The sequence below is a fragment of the Mytilus galloprovincialis genome, chromosome 6, assembly GCF_965363235.1.
Source record: "Mytilus galloprovincialis chromosome 6, xbMytGall1.hap1.1, whole genome shotgun sequence".
Taxonomy (NCBI): domain Eukaryota; kingdom Metazoa; phylum Mollusca; class Bivalvia; order Mytilida; family Mytilidae; genus Mytilus; species Mytilus galloprovincialis.
Genome location: NC_134843.1, coordinates 58,456,802 through 58,472,183, shown reverse-complemented (window position 1 = coordinate 58,472,183; position 15,382 = coordinate 58,456,802). Strand labels below are relative to the sequence as shown.

Sequence of the window (15,382 nt, the reverse complement as noted above, 5' to 3'; positions counted from 1 at the left end):
TATCCCATGGGATTTTGGTTAAATCCCATGGGATTTTTTTTGGTCCCATGGGATAATTGTAGTCCCATGGGATATTTGTTGTCCCATGGGACAAAAAAAATCCCATGGGATTATTATTATCCCATGGGATTTTTAATATCCCATGGTACAAAATAAAATCCTATGGGATTCAAATTATAAATATATAGATATAAATATACAGTATGTGTATGTTGCAATGAATGCTGTTTGGAAGTAAAAAGTTTTAATTGTATACAAGTTTTTTTATATTTTTTATATATAAATATAATTTTTTTTTCATTTTGTCACATGTTTTTTATTTGTTAATATGACAATAAAGATTATAATTCTGATTTTGGAATGTTTAATAAAATTAAAGGTCGAAGAGTAAAGTTCTTTCACTGAAACAAAATGATGACATGTTGAAATAAATAAAAAAAAATATTTCATATTCTGACTGAATAGTTTACTCTTTTCATGAAGTAAGGTTTTCTTTGTTATAGTTTCATTGCAATACATGAATATGCAAACAATTTGAATTATATACCTTTGTGGTGTACATAATATTATGCTTATATTTGCAAATTTATAATTTAAACACTTTTTGTGTTAAAATTTTAGTTTGCTTTTTCGCTGCTTGCTATGTACAATTATTCAGTCCACTATATAAGAGTCAAGTCAATAAATAATTTCATCCACTAAAATATTCCCGCAATTCTTTGACAAAACATTTTTCAATCTGTTCTTCAAAGATCTTCCTCCGTACATCTTTATTGGATGGAGTGATTCAAATGAGAAGACAAAGCAGGTTTATTTGGACAACAACATACTAATATTTTTTTCATTCGTTCCTTCTTTCAATTGATAATTACATTGTTGCATTTACATGTCAAGTTCTTGAGCATCTATGATTGTGATGGTATGACTCCTATTGAGAAAAATATCATCTTCCAAGTTTTCTGTTCAGTATTGATCTGTTGAATGATGACCATGAAAACCGAAATGTCTGACCTACAAATACACAAAACTCAAAAATTATCAGTGAAGAGAAATACAGCAATAAAATGGCTATTTTATCATGTTTATGAACATTTTAATAAACTTTCATTTAAATATCTATTGTTAGTACTCTTATTTCAGTGCTTTGTGTCTATGATTTACATATTACTGGTTATTGTTTGGTTCCTTGTTGGAGTCTTTTGAGTTAATATAAAAAAGAAGATGTGGTATGATTGCCAATGAGACAACTATCCACAAAAGACCAAAATGACACAGACATTAACAACTAAACGTCACTGTACCACCTTCAACAATGAGCAAAGCCCATACCGCATAGTCAGCTATATAAGGCCCCGATAAGACAATGTAAAACAATTCAAACGAGAAAACGAACGGCCTTATTTTGTAAAAAAATGAAAGAAAAACAAATATGTAACATATAAACAAACGTCAACCACTGAATTACAGGCTCCTGACTTGGGACAGGCACATACATTAATAATGTGGCGGGGTTAAACATGTTAGCGGGATCCCAACCCTCCCCCTAACCTGGGACAGTGGTATAACAGTACAACATAAGAACATAAGCCCATTGCAACAAAATTTTACAATTTGTTAAAATGTTGTGCTGTTATCATGGTTATTAAAACCACTGTCCAGTATAGCGTTTGCTCATTGTCAAAGGCTGTACAGTGAACTATTTTTGTTAAATTAAGGGGGCTCGCAGGTTTCAATCAATTTTTTTTCTTAATATAGGGTTACACTATAATTTTCTATAATAAATGAACTTTATCTTATACTTTATAGAAAAATAGAAAAATTAAATTAAAAAAAATGGGGACACCATTCATTCACACTCACAATCCGCCTTTGAAAGAAGCATATATACATTTTTGTAAAGGTACTTTTTTTTCTGTTGAACTAATAGGAGAAATAGAGGTCATTTTGAAATGAAAAAAGAACTTAATTACAGAAATCGCTTAAATTTTACATTAGTTTAGTTTAAGTAAAGTTAGTTGAAAATGATAATAAAAAATATAGGTCACTGATTAGCTGGAAAAGATATTACAATTCTCATGCCAAAAAAATGGCATTTCTGCACCAAAGGGAGATAATTTGGAGCTTTTTCATAATATATACATTTTAAAAGTTGTCTGGGGACAAAACGAATTGATTTTGTAGAATGATTTCTGTACCATATGATAAAGTAAAAACTAATAAAGTTATAAATAAAATTAGTTATGAAAAAAAAAATATTTAATATTTTTCTGAAATTTTTATGTACCTCGAGCCTCCTTAAATGTCATTTGATCTCTATTGGAGAAAAGTCTTATTTGAAATCAGACTGCTTCTTATTTTTATATCAACCCAGCCATAATATGCCTGTCCAATATCAGGAGCTTGTACATAGTTCAGTGGTTTCATATCCGTCATTTTTGTTTTTCATAATATTTTGTTTTTTTATAAATTAGTCTGGTATATTTGAAGTTTGAATTGATGCTTCGTTTCAAATTTTGTTAGCGTTGTCTTCTATAGATTACAATATCATGTATAGGGTATGAGTTTTTTCATTACTAACAGGTCATCACTGGCCTCTAATAAGTAATTACAATGGTTACATCCACTTAATTGAACTCTGATGGATAGTTTTCTCATTTATCGTACCACATTTTATTTTAATAAATATTTAATCATTACTCAAGGACTAAAACTTTTTTTAACAGTGGACTTACCATTTAGGCTTTGTTGACCTTTGTAAATCTATGTTTGTTGATAATTTCTTCTGTTTATAGTTTCCCTTTATCTTCAATATTCTTGCCCTACACATAAAAGGGTAAACAATATCATTTAATGACCAAAAAAAACTACTAATACATAAAAAGTAGGCAACTGAAAATTTTGCCTCATTTGTATATAACTTCGACTTGATCCTCATTCTTGCTGTCTAATATTATCATTGTTTTATGAAAATGAGGTCTTAGTAAAATTAACCTTGGCAAACAGACATCTTTTTTTATATGACACCTTGAATTCATTCCGTACAACAAGTAGACCTATGCTTATAATATCTGATAAAATGACAAAACCAAGAAAACTTAGCATTGACCAAAGAACCATAAAATGCGGTCATGGTTTTATGAATCTGCCAGAGAGACATGCACACCTTACAATTGTTACATATCCTACAAACATAATCTACCTGTAACTATAAGCATAATTATGATAAACAATGCAGTGTTTCATTGACTAATGAAAATGAGGTCACGGTCATATAAAATATCACAGACAGACATGTGCATCTTACAATCATTCCGTTCACTAAATAAAGTGGCCTTATTGCTTACAGTATCCGGAAAATAAACCAAACCACAAAAACTAAACATTTTCATAGTTCCTTATACCCTGCCACATTCATAATATATGTGCCTGTTCCAAGTCAGGAGCCTATAATTCAGTGATTGTCCTTTGTTTATGTGCAACATTTAACTGTTTTTACATTTTTTGTACATAAATTAGGTTGATAGTTTTCTGGTTTGAATTGTTTTCATTGTCATTTCTGGACCCCTCTGCTTCCATGCTTAAATTCACATAGTCAAAAGTCTAATAACAGAGCTTTTGCTTAATTTCTTTAAATATTTTGAACAATTGGATATTAGTCCATGCTTACTCTTCATTATCATGATTATTTTTTAAATGGATACTTGTAACATATTGTATTTGCTCATTTTAAAAAGATGACGTTTTGATGACGTCGCATGGCTACGTTTCAGTACATTTTCCTTTTTCAGTAAATACTTCATCTGTTGATAGATACTGTGAACGTTTTGTGCATATCTAAATAGTTTTACCTATGTTGAAAGATGTGCTTAGTATCAAATCATAAAAAAACAAATTGTTTAGTCTAGAAAATCTTGTAAGATTTTCGCTGCTAGTGTTGCTAAAGAGGTGCAATTTGGGTACCGTTACGTTAGCTATTTCAACTTTTTTCTTGGACGCCGTCAAAATCCTTTCAAGGCGTAATAATTGTTTGTAATACAAAAATAAGAAACCTAAATCTTACTCGTTAGTTGTTACAGGCTAAACAAAAAAGATTTTTTTAAAGTTGGTTATACATACAATACAACATAAGCTCTAGAGCTTTTATGCAAGATACATATATGACAAGCACAATACATAAACCATTAAGTTCATCACTGAGATAGTAGTCTCAGAAAGAGGAGACGGGGTCAACCAAACCCTTATTTAATCTGAATGTAGGACAGAAAGTCACAGGACAAAAAGTCACGGTCAACAAGTCACAGACAAAAAGTCACAATTCAGTTTAGAGATTATTTTTCTTTGAACAAGAAAACACTTTTTTTTGTATTTTTCTTGAAGTTTTATATAAGAAGCAACTTAGTAATTAAAATTTATTCAATAAATATCAATAATAATCAAATAATTGTTATGAAAACAAAATGTCAAAGTGGCTTGGTACTTAAATGGCTTCAATTTGCCAATAAATATGGCCCCATAAATATATCCTTTGCAAGATTAAAATCTAATACATTTCCATTTATTATGTTTATCAATTAAGCTTTATGAGCAATTTCCTTAAATTAAAAATGAATGTATGTAATAAAAAGAAAATATTTCAAGATCTTTTTCATATATACTCAAACCAATTGTCAACAAATTGTTTGTGACTTTTTGTCCTGTGACTTTTTGTCCTATCAAATTTGTGACTTTATGTCCTGTGACTTTTTGTCCTGCGACTTTCTGTCCGTTTACCTTCCATCATGTCCATCTAAATCAGTTAACTGAATAATTGTTGTTTGCAGTAGTCCGGGTAACGAGTCGATATCTGTTATTAATCATGCAAATTGCGAGTAAACACGGTACACACCTTTTTCAGAATGTCAGCTAAAAACGAAGAATCACTGGTGATAGGGGAGTGTAACCGATGAATTGATCCTGAATCAGATAAGATTTTCCAAGTATTACGCAGAACCTCTTTATTTGATCACACTCGCCTGGAGATTTAATAATAAGGCTACTAAAAACATTTTATTTCCCCGTGTTCGCTGTTTTTGGCTATAATTATTAAGCTGAATAAAGCTATTTGAAAAATACATTTATTTGTGTTTTTTACTGCTACAAGATATTTGAATAAAATGCTAATTACGCACCAGTTGCTGAGCAGAGAATCATTCTAAGCCAGGAACAGTATATACTAACAGTTAACAGTAAGAATAGAAATTCCCGGTAAAAAGGCAGTCAAATCTAAACAGAACTGTAACTTAAGGATACATGTATATCAAGTTCCAGCACCTCACCCAGCACCCTGGCGCAGCACACTGAGTTAGCAAACTGGTGTGTGTCAGTCCATGGAAGTGTCTTATGATATAAAACTGCGTAGGTTCATATCAGTGGCGGATCCAGAACTTTTCCTAAAGGGGGGGGGCGCTGACTGACCTAAGAGGGGGCTCGCTCGAGTCATGCTTCAATGATTCCCTATATCAACCAAATTTTTCCCACGAAAGGGGGGGGGGGCCGGGCCCCCCAGCCCCCCCCCCCCCCCCCCTGGATCCGCCTATGCATATCGTTAGATTTATCGTTTGTTTGGATATTTTTAGGATCGTTGTAAAATTATATATCTTAAACTTTGTTAAAATACTATTTTAAATTGTTCAATTCGTGATATTTCATAATTTTGTCAAAGTGTACTTTTTAAAGTTTTTAATTTTAAAAATATAAAAATGAATATATATATATATTCCATTTTGATTTGAGGAAAATCTGTTTGAACTGTAATGACATGGTCAGTCAACTGATTTGTTGCAAAGCTGATTACAGGTAATTATAACATACAGTAATTTTCCATTACGACAGTGCGTGTACTCTCCGGTGTGTATAACGTAAAGTTTTCTAGAGAACATCCTGTCTACGTGTAATACAGATTGATGACATTACACACAATTTCTTTTGTTAAATGTGCTTAGGTATCTGTGTCTATTCCCTATTTAAACACCACAAATTTTTCGAAGAAATTAATAAAAAAATCAATTACATGAAATAAAGAAGAAAAGTAGCAAATATCAACTTCAGTAACTAGTAACTGCGCATTGAGTAAACATAATTTCAATATTGCATGAACCAACAAATGGAAGTTTTTAACGAATACAGCCCTTGCACGGTCGGTAATGAATCAACCCTTGACAAAACGTATACATGTAGGCCTATGTAGAAGTGTTTAAAAAGACCAATTCCTATTGGTTATATTTCACACTAAGACCTTAGATAACTAGAACTAAGCAGTGGTTGATCCAGAAATTTTCACAAAAGGGGACCCATTGACTGCCTAAGAGGGGGTCCCTGCCAGTCATGCTTCAGTGATTCCCTATATAATCTCCCATTTTCCAAGATTAGTGTGTGGGGGGGGGGGGGGGGGGGCGGAAAAAAACCTAATCCGCCTCTGCTAATTGGGAAGTCATTTTGTCTGATACACACATATAAATACCTATTACATGTATGTGCAAAATGCTTCAAATATATGCATATATAATAATGGTGCGTCTAAAAACCGTTAAGGATCTCCTCGGTGCACGCCAGACATAAAAAGTCTCTTAGGACATGTATTTTAGTGTTGAGGGTATTCATTCGATTCATAACTTATTTCATAATCTTGTAATTTTTGTTTCGATAAAATTTGAGACATAAATACATGTATTGAGACATATATTACATGTATTATATGTCTCCGATAAAATAAAACCAACTTTAAAGAAGTTATTTAAGTTTGAATCGGCTGTCACCTGTGTTTTGCATTGGGATGCCAAAACATTAATGTTATTTACAAAAATGCCAAAACCTGCAAATATATTTTAGTCAAAAAGAAACATTTATAAATCGATGATTTTTACACTAAACGTTTTTGTAATTTGTTATAGAAATATTAATAAGTATAAGTGTACATAGTTTTTTTTACACATCCTTGGTTTTATAAAGTCCTTCGTTGCTTCAACCCCTTGGTGAAATTTAAATGGCGAGACGATAATTAATAAACTATCTATCTATCTATCGACATGCGCCGTTATTTGGGATTTTAGAATACGTCACGGATGACCGATGATCATATTCAATACCAATTATCATTTGAATTTTGTCAATTGATCTTTAATGATTTGGACTGATTGGTGATGGCAGAGAATGTGTCTTTGTTGAAAAAAAATATAAAATTATATGAATATGCTAAATAAATTTTTCTTTGGTATGTAATAATTGAAGAAGTTATATCATTTAAAAACGTTTAGAAATATAGATCTTTTTCGATGTACAATTTGGCCCGCTTGGAGATCTTAATAATTGTTTGTCTACTTTCGTCTATTTATATTGCTGAAATTCTTTAATCAAGGATTTGTACAAGCCCTTGCTATAATATAATGAATCTCGTCGCCAATATCACCATAATAACTTAAAGAACAGATACAATCTTATCCTAAATAGTTCGCCATCTAACAATTCAAAAAGAAATTTTGAGTCGAAACTGAAGTACCAAATCTTTAAAAAGAATCACCTTTTTGGAACAGTATAGACGTTGAAAATTAAACTGTATATATATATATTCTTTTTTCAAAACTCCTGAAATAACTTAAAATTATCTTTAGACAGCTTTCATATGCAAATCTTTTTAGAAGTATGTGAGCGTATTTACCCCCCCCCCCTTTTTCCTTCTATAATAAACTATTGAGTGAATCTGAATCTATAAAATTTATTTGTAAACGATTTTGTGTCTTAATTTGTGTTTGCTAATTAATTGCGGTCCATGCTGTCAAAAGTCAAAAATGTCTCCTTGTGTATAAGTTATCGATAAAAAAACTATTTGAAGCCGCCAGAAGAATAAATCATTTCCTGAACTTAAATACATTTATCTGTAAATAAAGACAATTTGCCTAAAACATTCTCGCATATATTTAAACAATTGTAAAATAATTAATTCAACGACTTTCTTTTCCTTTTTCCTTTTCTTCTTCAGTTTTTTTTTTTTTTATACCCATTGCTTTTTTTTTTTATCCTATTTTATGTATAACATGTTAGCAGTTGAACGGAATTAAGTACATTTTTTCAGGAATTTACAACGTAAATTTTCAACAACAAAATTCCACACTTTTTTACTTGAATTTTTTTTTCTGTTTTGAAGGCGCCACCAGTGACCCCGTAGCACGGCTTATTCTCATTTCGCCTTAGCTGTCAAAATCTTTATATATAATTAATTCCATTTTGCCTTAGTACAAATTTTCAGGTATTAAAAGATAATTAACAAAGGCGAAATGGGAACTTGAGTAAACAATATAGTTAAGTTATTTTTTGTTTGTATTGCAATTATTTGGTATTTATTATTTTAATGTAAAAATCTGCCATATACTTGTATTTTTTTTTTACTTATGTGATATATTTTGTAAATAAAATAAAATCTTGTTGTTTCTTATTAGAGATGATAAATCTGTACGGAATATTTCATATTTCAATAAATAGAATAAAGACAAATAATATACATTCATAACAAATATTTCATTTCTGAATCTGCATTGAATTACAAGCACAACTTTAGATTATATATTTAGCACACATAACCAACACCTCACATGGCGTATTCACGATGTTGAGGTATTGACATACAATCACATTTATCAATATACACACAAGTAGGTAATTTGTGTTGAATGCCAGTAGGTCAGAATTTGTTAATTGGATTTTACCTGTAAAAGGGTCACTACTAGCTGTCAAATTCATGTGCATCGATTTTAATCAAAATCACATAACGTGTGGTGTTGAATTGTTTATTAAAATTCCACGCACAATCTTGGCTGATATGCATAAAACCATTATTTCATGAACCTGCATGAAATATTGACTTATCACAGAACTAAAAAAATAAACCACCGAAAGTCCACACAAGAGGGTATGGTGGATGTGAATTAACAGAATAGAGAATAACGGGCAAAGAAAAAAAATAGAATAGTGAAAGAAAAAGAATAATGGTAAAACGTGTAAGTCATTAAAAATATAGCTTAAAAAAAAGAAGCCTCTGTCATCAATTTGAGGAATTTACCCAAGGTTAATTTGACGGCGGCTTATTTTATTTTGGATTAAAAATAAACACAATTGACAAGTTTCCTTCCCCTGCATTTTCGATCGCACATGTAAATAGCACGTTGGTCTCAAATAAGACACTGATACATTACAACACTTGCCGTCAGTATATGAAAATATTAATTAAGAAGGTATAGAAAATTAATGCACGCACACTATTATCCTTCACAGGCCTAAATCGTTAGTCCGCAAACAACGAGGGTGATAAAAAAAAAACCAGCACTTTGAACACAGCCACCGGCATGCTATGAATTTGAAAGCTTCCCAAATTAGCAACTATATCAATTTCTACCCATAGAAAACTTTTGTCCTTCTTTATGAAAAATGAAATATGTCAGTGGCGGATCCAGGGGGAGGGGGGTTCCGGGGGTGCGCACCCCCCTTTATTTTTGCCGATCAATGCATTTGTATCGGAACATATGTTTTGCACCCCCCCCCCTTTGCCCTGGGTGCCCTGGGTTAGCACCCCCCCTTTCGAAAATTCCTGCATCCGCCCCTGTATGTTGATATTAATGGTATAAAGGTTAAATCAATTTATTCATATATTTGACCGACTAGAATTAATTGAGGAATTTAAACCAATTCCTATTCCTATTGTAAGGCAGCAACCATTTGATTTTCTGGGGGGGGGGGGGGGGCTATGGTTTTTTTTCTGTGCAAACAAGTCGAAAACAATTTTTTTCTTTCAATTTTAGTATTACATATAGTGGCAGCTGAGGGTGAAACAAACAATTTTTTTTTCTCAGAATCAAAAACAAATTATTTTTTTCTCCAAAAACTGGAAACAAACTTTTTTTTCCAAAAAAAACCATAGCCCCCCCCCCCCCCCCCCCCCCCCCAGAAAATCAAATGGTTGCTGCCTAAGTGATAAAACTATTAAAATTTATATCAGATCATATCAGGGTGATTGAAATGAGGAAAGGGGGGGGGGGTGATCAGGTATTTTTGGGGGAAGAAAGAAGGGAGGGTGAGTCCCTTGGGGGTAATCCTCACCCCCTTCAATTTGAGAATATGCTATTATCTTGTAAATGGTTTAGATCCTCACCCCTAAACCATATATATTCTTGAATGGGACAATAAAATGAATCAATTAAAATTAAAGGGAAGTCCCTGGGGGTCACCCCACCCCGTTCAATTTGAGAATGTGCTATTATCTTGTAAACGGTTTAGATCCCCACCCCTAAACCATATATATTCTTGAATGGGACTATAAAACAAATCAATTAAAATTAAAGGTTAGTCCCTTGGGGTCACCCATCCCCGTTCAATTTGAGAATGTGCTATTATCTTGTAAACGGTCCAGATCCCCACCCCTAAACCATATATATTCTTGAATGGGACGATAAAACAAATCAATTAAAATTAAAAGGAAGTCCCTGGGGGTCACCCCATCCCGTTCAATTTGAGAATGTGCTATTATCTTGTAAATGGTCAAGATCCCCACCCTTAAACCATATATATTCTTGTATTGAACAATTAAACACATCAAATGAAATATAGGGAGAGTCCATGGGGGGTCACCCCCACCCTCACATGTTTGAAAAACTTTTAAATGGTTGAGATCCCCAGTGGTTAAGTGAAAAAAATTCCGGATCACAGGGGGAGGATTCTTGGGATTGGAAGTTCAACTTGGAACCCCCCCTTTTTTTTTGGACAATCAATGCATTTGAATGGGAACTTATAGTTGGAACCACCCCTCCTAAATCCTGGGTTGGGAACAGGGAACCCCCTTTATAAAATGGCTGGATCCATCCAGGCATACCATCTAGCTAGCTATTAAGGCTTTAAAAATATGAAATAAATCAAACAAGGAAATTAACGGTGTAGGCAACTGTTTTGAATTAAAAAAAAAAGCCTTTATTAACAATGTTAAATTTTGTGTGCATTTATTTTTGCTTATTTTCAATAACAAATAAATAATGGACAATAATTGCGTGATTGATTATTGTAATTTACGAAAAATTTGCATACATGTTATAAAATGGGAAGTAGAAACTGGGAATTTGTCAAAGAGACAACAACACAACCAAAGAGCAGACAACGGTCGAAGGTCACCTATGGGTCTTCAATGCAGTGAGGAAATTTTGGCACTGGTCTTCAGCTCATAAATATGTCTCAGAAATGAGAATGATATACAGCTCTCATATGCATTAATAAAAACCTCACAATATGTTCTAAATATCAGAATATACAGTATTGCAAGATACTCTGATATTGTACACATGGAGCTGAGAAACTGTAAAATTAATCATGCTAATTTAACATTTAAGGTGGATCAACACTAAATATTTCTTGAGACAGATTTTTTTTATATTTTATGTAAATACAGTTTATAAAATACTCTTTCGAAAAAAAACAATAAAAAATGGGGGTCACCGTGCTTGTTTGGTCAGTACCCTCATCCAAAGTATTGTGTATTTTCGAGTTTTTTTATATAGATATTACAGGGAAATTGGCATTTGTAATCTTTCCCTAGTTGAGAAAAAAATTCCATGAGACAGATTTTTCTTATTTTCTCTAAAATTGTAGCAAAGCTATAGATCTAAAAAAAAATAATAAGAAAACACCTTGCATTTTAAAGAAATATTTCATCATTTGCTTGAATATTTTCTGATTTTCAGAAAGGGGAGATAACTGTACCCAGATTTCCCAGAAAAAAGATTAATGTAAATACTCATTACTAATAGAACTAAATTAAGTCAATTCTCAGTCCTAATTATTATTTGAAACACTTTTGTGTTATATTGAAGGAAAGCCTCATAAGTAATTTTGAGATATCTGGACCAAAATTTGGGTAAAATCCAATTTTTTTAACACAAAATCCCAAATTTTGAGAAACTAATTTTTGTTCTTGAATTTCAACCAAATTTATATACAATTTAGAAAATGTTATTAAAACTTGATTTTATACACAAAAAAATAATTCGATCTTGTAGATTCTTCTCGTTTAAAAAAAAAATCACAAATTTTGAAAAATGATGTAAAGGTAGTGTTTGGCGTTCCAAATCATATCCAAATATTTATCAAAAATTTTAAATATGTTGTAAAAACTGACTTTTTGACCCCATGAATTGGAGTTGCATTCACTGGATGATAATGATTGAGTTTTTGATCATTTATTAATAAATAAATTACCTCTTTAATAGTGAAAAACTCATTTTCATAAATTAATCCCGAAATAATATTTCAACATATCTGACAGTCTTCGGATCGTAGTTGCGCAAGTTTTATGCACGGTGGTATTCAAATGACTTACCTTAAGTCCTCGGAATTAATCTTAATATGCATACAAAGAAATATAAGTATGCAAAAGACATATATATATATGGTCTTCAAAAATAAGAGTATCAATGCCATTAATTTATGACAAGATCTTAATCAAGTAATAATTTTGGTTTGTTTAAATATTTCGGAGGTTAGTATGACCTCCTTTTTTGTGATGATGTTTTCCTTTTAAGCTGGGAAAAATTATTTGTATCAACAAAAATAAAAACACAAAGTTAATCTAGAATTATGTTTTTATCATTTTTTTATGTTTAGATCATGTAGATTGTCAGCAAGATGAAAAGAAAAAAAAATATGCAGCTCAAAAGTCAAAATGTGGATAAGCTGAGGTTCAAGGTCCTACTTTTGCAGATTTTCATATTTTGCATGAATGAATTTAAAGTTTATACCATGGACAGCAGAGAAAGAAATAAAAACTTTTCAATTTTCCTGCTTCTGAAGAATAAATGTAAAAAATCTTGTTTTTGGTAAGTTTTATGCTCTGTCTTAATAGTGTTTGTGCATTCATCTGTCCAGTCCTTCCTCTAAATTGTATCCTCTTTAATTTTTTGGTGAGTGTTTGCCATGAATTTCAGTAAGTAGCCTCTGGATTTACATATATATATACTCAAAATTTAGTACTACTATTAAGGGATTTTAGCATGACATCTTGTCGAATGCTTGTTAATCATGTTTATGTTCCAGAACATATGAGTATTAAGACTACGCGTACAGTATGCCCAATTTTAAGAAGTTGGTCAAGTTTATTAGAAACAAATATACATTACAGATTGATCAACATAACTGAAATCTTTAATAGATTAATACAAAAAGTTTAATTGCAGTAGAAATAAAAATACATGTTTGGTTGAGCTCTGGTATTAGACAGTACAAGTACCGGGTATACTCAAATGGTCTGATTGTATGCATATGGTCGGACTGTAAGAGTATACTTATATGTTTCGGACCGTAAACGTACGATCCAAATACTTATATGGTCTGGAACATTTATACATGTCTTAAAACTAGTATCTGACAAACACGTTGGTGTTTGTGAACTTGGTAATAAGTTATTCGATAGAAATATAATGTTTTCAGATTATAAAAATAATATCCCATATTTACTTTTAATAAAGAAGAAGATTATTGATGTATGTATAACTGTAAAATGAGACAGCAAGCCAACAACACAAAAAATAAGTATAAAACAATATATTTTTTTGTATCAATGTTATAATTTCCAATATGTCCGAAGATTTCAAGGTATTTTTACATTGAAATTAAACACAAATTGAACTCTGTCAGAACTTCAAAAGCTTAAAGATATATTGTTTCTGTTGTCTGCATTTTGTATAATATATTGAAAATTCTAGTGAATAATGGAATATGTTATTATAATTACCTAAAGTTTTAACATTGATCTTTATATATATATGATATATATAACTTGGGAAAATACCCAAATATTTTAAAGAAGAATAAATTAATTGATTGTTATATACCGGTAGTATTAGAATAGGAAGATGTGGTATATTGCTAATTTGACAACTCTCCATCAGAGACCAAAGGATGTAAGAGGTTAGCAACTGATGACACTGGACAACCTTTAACAATCAGTAAAATCCATACCGCATAGCTATTTTTATTAAAAATCATATTATTGCTACATGTATGCAAAAATATTTATATAATACTTCAGATTTTATTGGTTCTTTTTCAGAAGGATTGAAATTCATCACCTAGAATAAATGGAGAAAACATAGAAACAAGACCAGAATAAATTCAAAGACAAAAGTTGGATCAGCTATTATTTTCATCACTCAGTCAATGATTTGAAGATCTTTTAAATACCAAAAGATATTGAAACCACAATAATGTCAATGTTCTGTGCTGAATGACCAAAAAGTGGACTATAAGATCACACAATGCTGGATGATAAGAAACTATTAATGTTTTGTGTGGAGAGATATTGTGAAAAAAATAGATTTACTTAAATAGCTACTGTAAATTCAAGAATTATTGTGAGGGTTTATATTTGCAAAAATTGCAACACAGTTGTAAAAGCAATAATTTAAACTCCCATTTAGAAATATTTTATATGAATTAAACTGATCTCAAAATCGTAAAAAAATAAAATCTCATTTTAGTCTTAAATGACAAAAATCCAATAATAAATGCACGCAATAATTTCTGAATTTACAGTACTAGTATCATTTGAGTATGTTCAGCCTTATATTAGAGTTTTTCATTGATTTCAAATGGTAAATAATAGTGTTTCAAAGTATTCTATAATTCATAAATAAACATATATTGATACTTACATTATCTACTTTGTTGTTTAAAAGTTAAGTTTTGAACAGTTATAGAACAATATGTTGAATTAACATTTCCAAAGAAAAAAGATATTCAATTAAAAAGATTCATCTTATAACAATTTACTACCAAATAGAATACATTGTAACATACACATTACTGTATATTTATATCTATATATTTATAATTTGAATCCCATAGGATTTTATTTTGTCCCATGGGATATTAAAAATCCCATGGGATAATAATAATCCCATGGGATTTTTTTTGTCCCATGGGACAACAAATATCCCATGGGACTACAATTATCCCATGGGACCAAAAAAAATCCCATGGGATTTAACCAAAATCCCATGGGATAATGGTAAATCCCATGGGATTTTGCCCTGTCCCATGGGATATTGAAAATCCCATGTTTTTATAAATCAAATAGCAAAATAAATATAATAGTAACAGTAGAAAACAAATGAAATTATTGAATCCCATGTAATTCCGCACATTTTGGTTATATACATGACACTGTAGCTCTTATTTGAGGCGGCGGCGGATTTGCAAATGAGTGTTTTGCAAATTTAAAGTGTCCAGTGTTGTAGTTTTACTACGTTTGGATCAATCTTTAGATTATTTACTGAGGGCGGATTTTTTATTCATTTTATAGGACAAAATGCCAAGA

The 15,382-nt window shown here is 31.2% G+C and overlaps 2 long non-coding RNA genes across 3 annotated transcripts in view; one reads left to right on the top strand and one right to left on the bottom strand.

Moving 5' to 3' along the window:
• Window positions 1-14,716, top strand: part of LOC143079982 (uncharacterized) — a 250,721-nt gene extending 236,005 nt beyond the window's left edge. Inside the window, exon 3 of the long non-coding RNA XR_012979576.1 lies at window positions 14,117-14,716. This is a non-coding gene — a long non-coding RNA (uncharacterized LOC143079982). The remainder of the gene's footprint in view (window positions 1-14,116) is intronic.
• On the bottom strand, window positions 348-5,403 carry LOC143079975 (uncharacterized). 2 transcript variants are annotated; one of them, XR_012979571.1, is made up of 3 exons: window positions 4,771-5,403; window positions 2,733-2,819; window positions 348-1,011 (listed from the first exon to the last, which is right to left on the bottom strand). It is a non-coding gene; the product is annotated as an uncharacterized LOC143079975 (long non-coding RNA). The 2 variants fall into 2 exon arrangements; XR_012979570.1 differs by having other exon boundaries at window positions 2,733-5,403.
• Window positions 14,717-15,382: the final 666 nt, after the last annotated feature.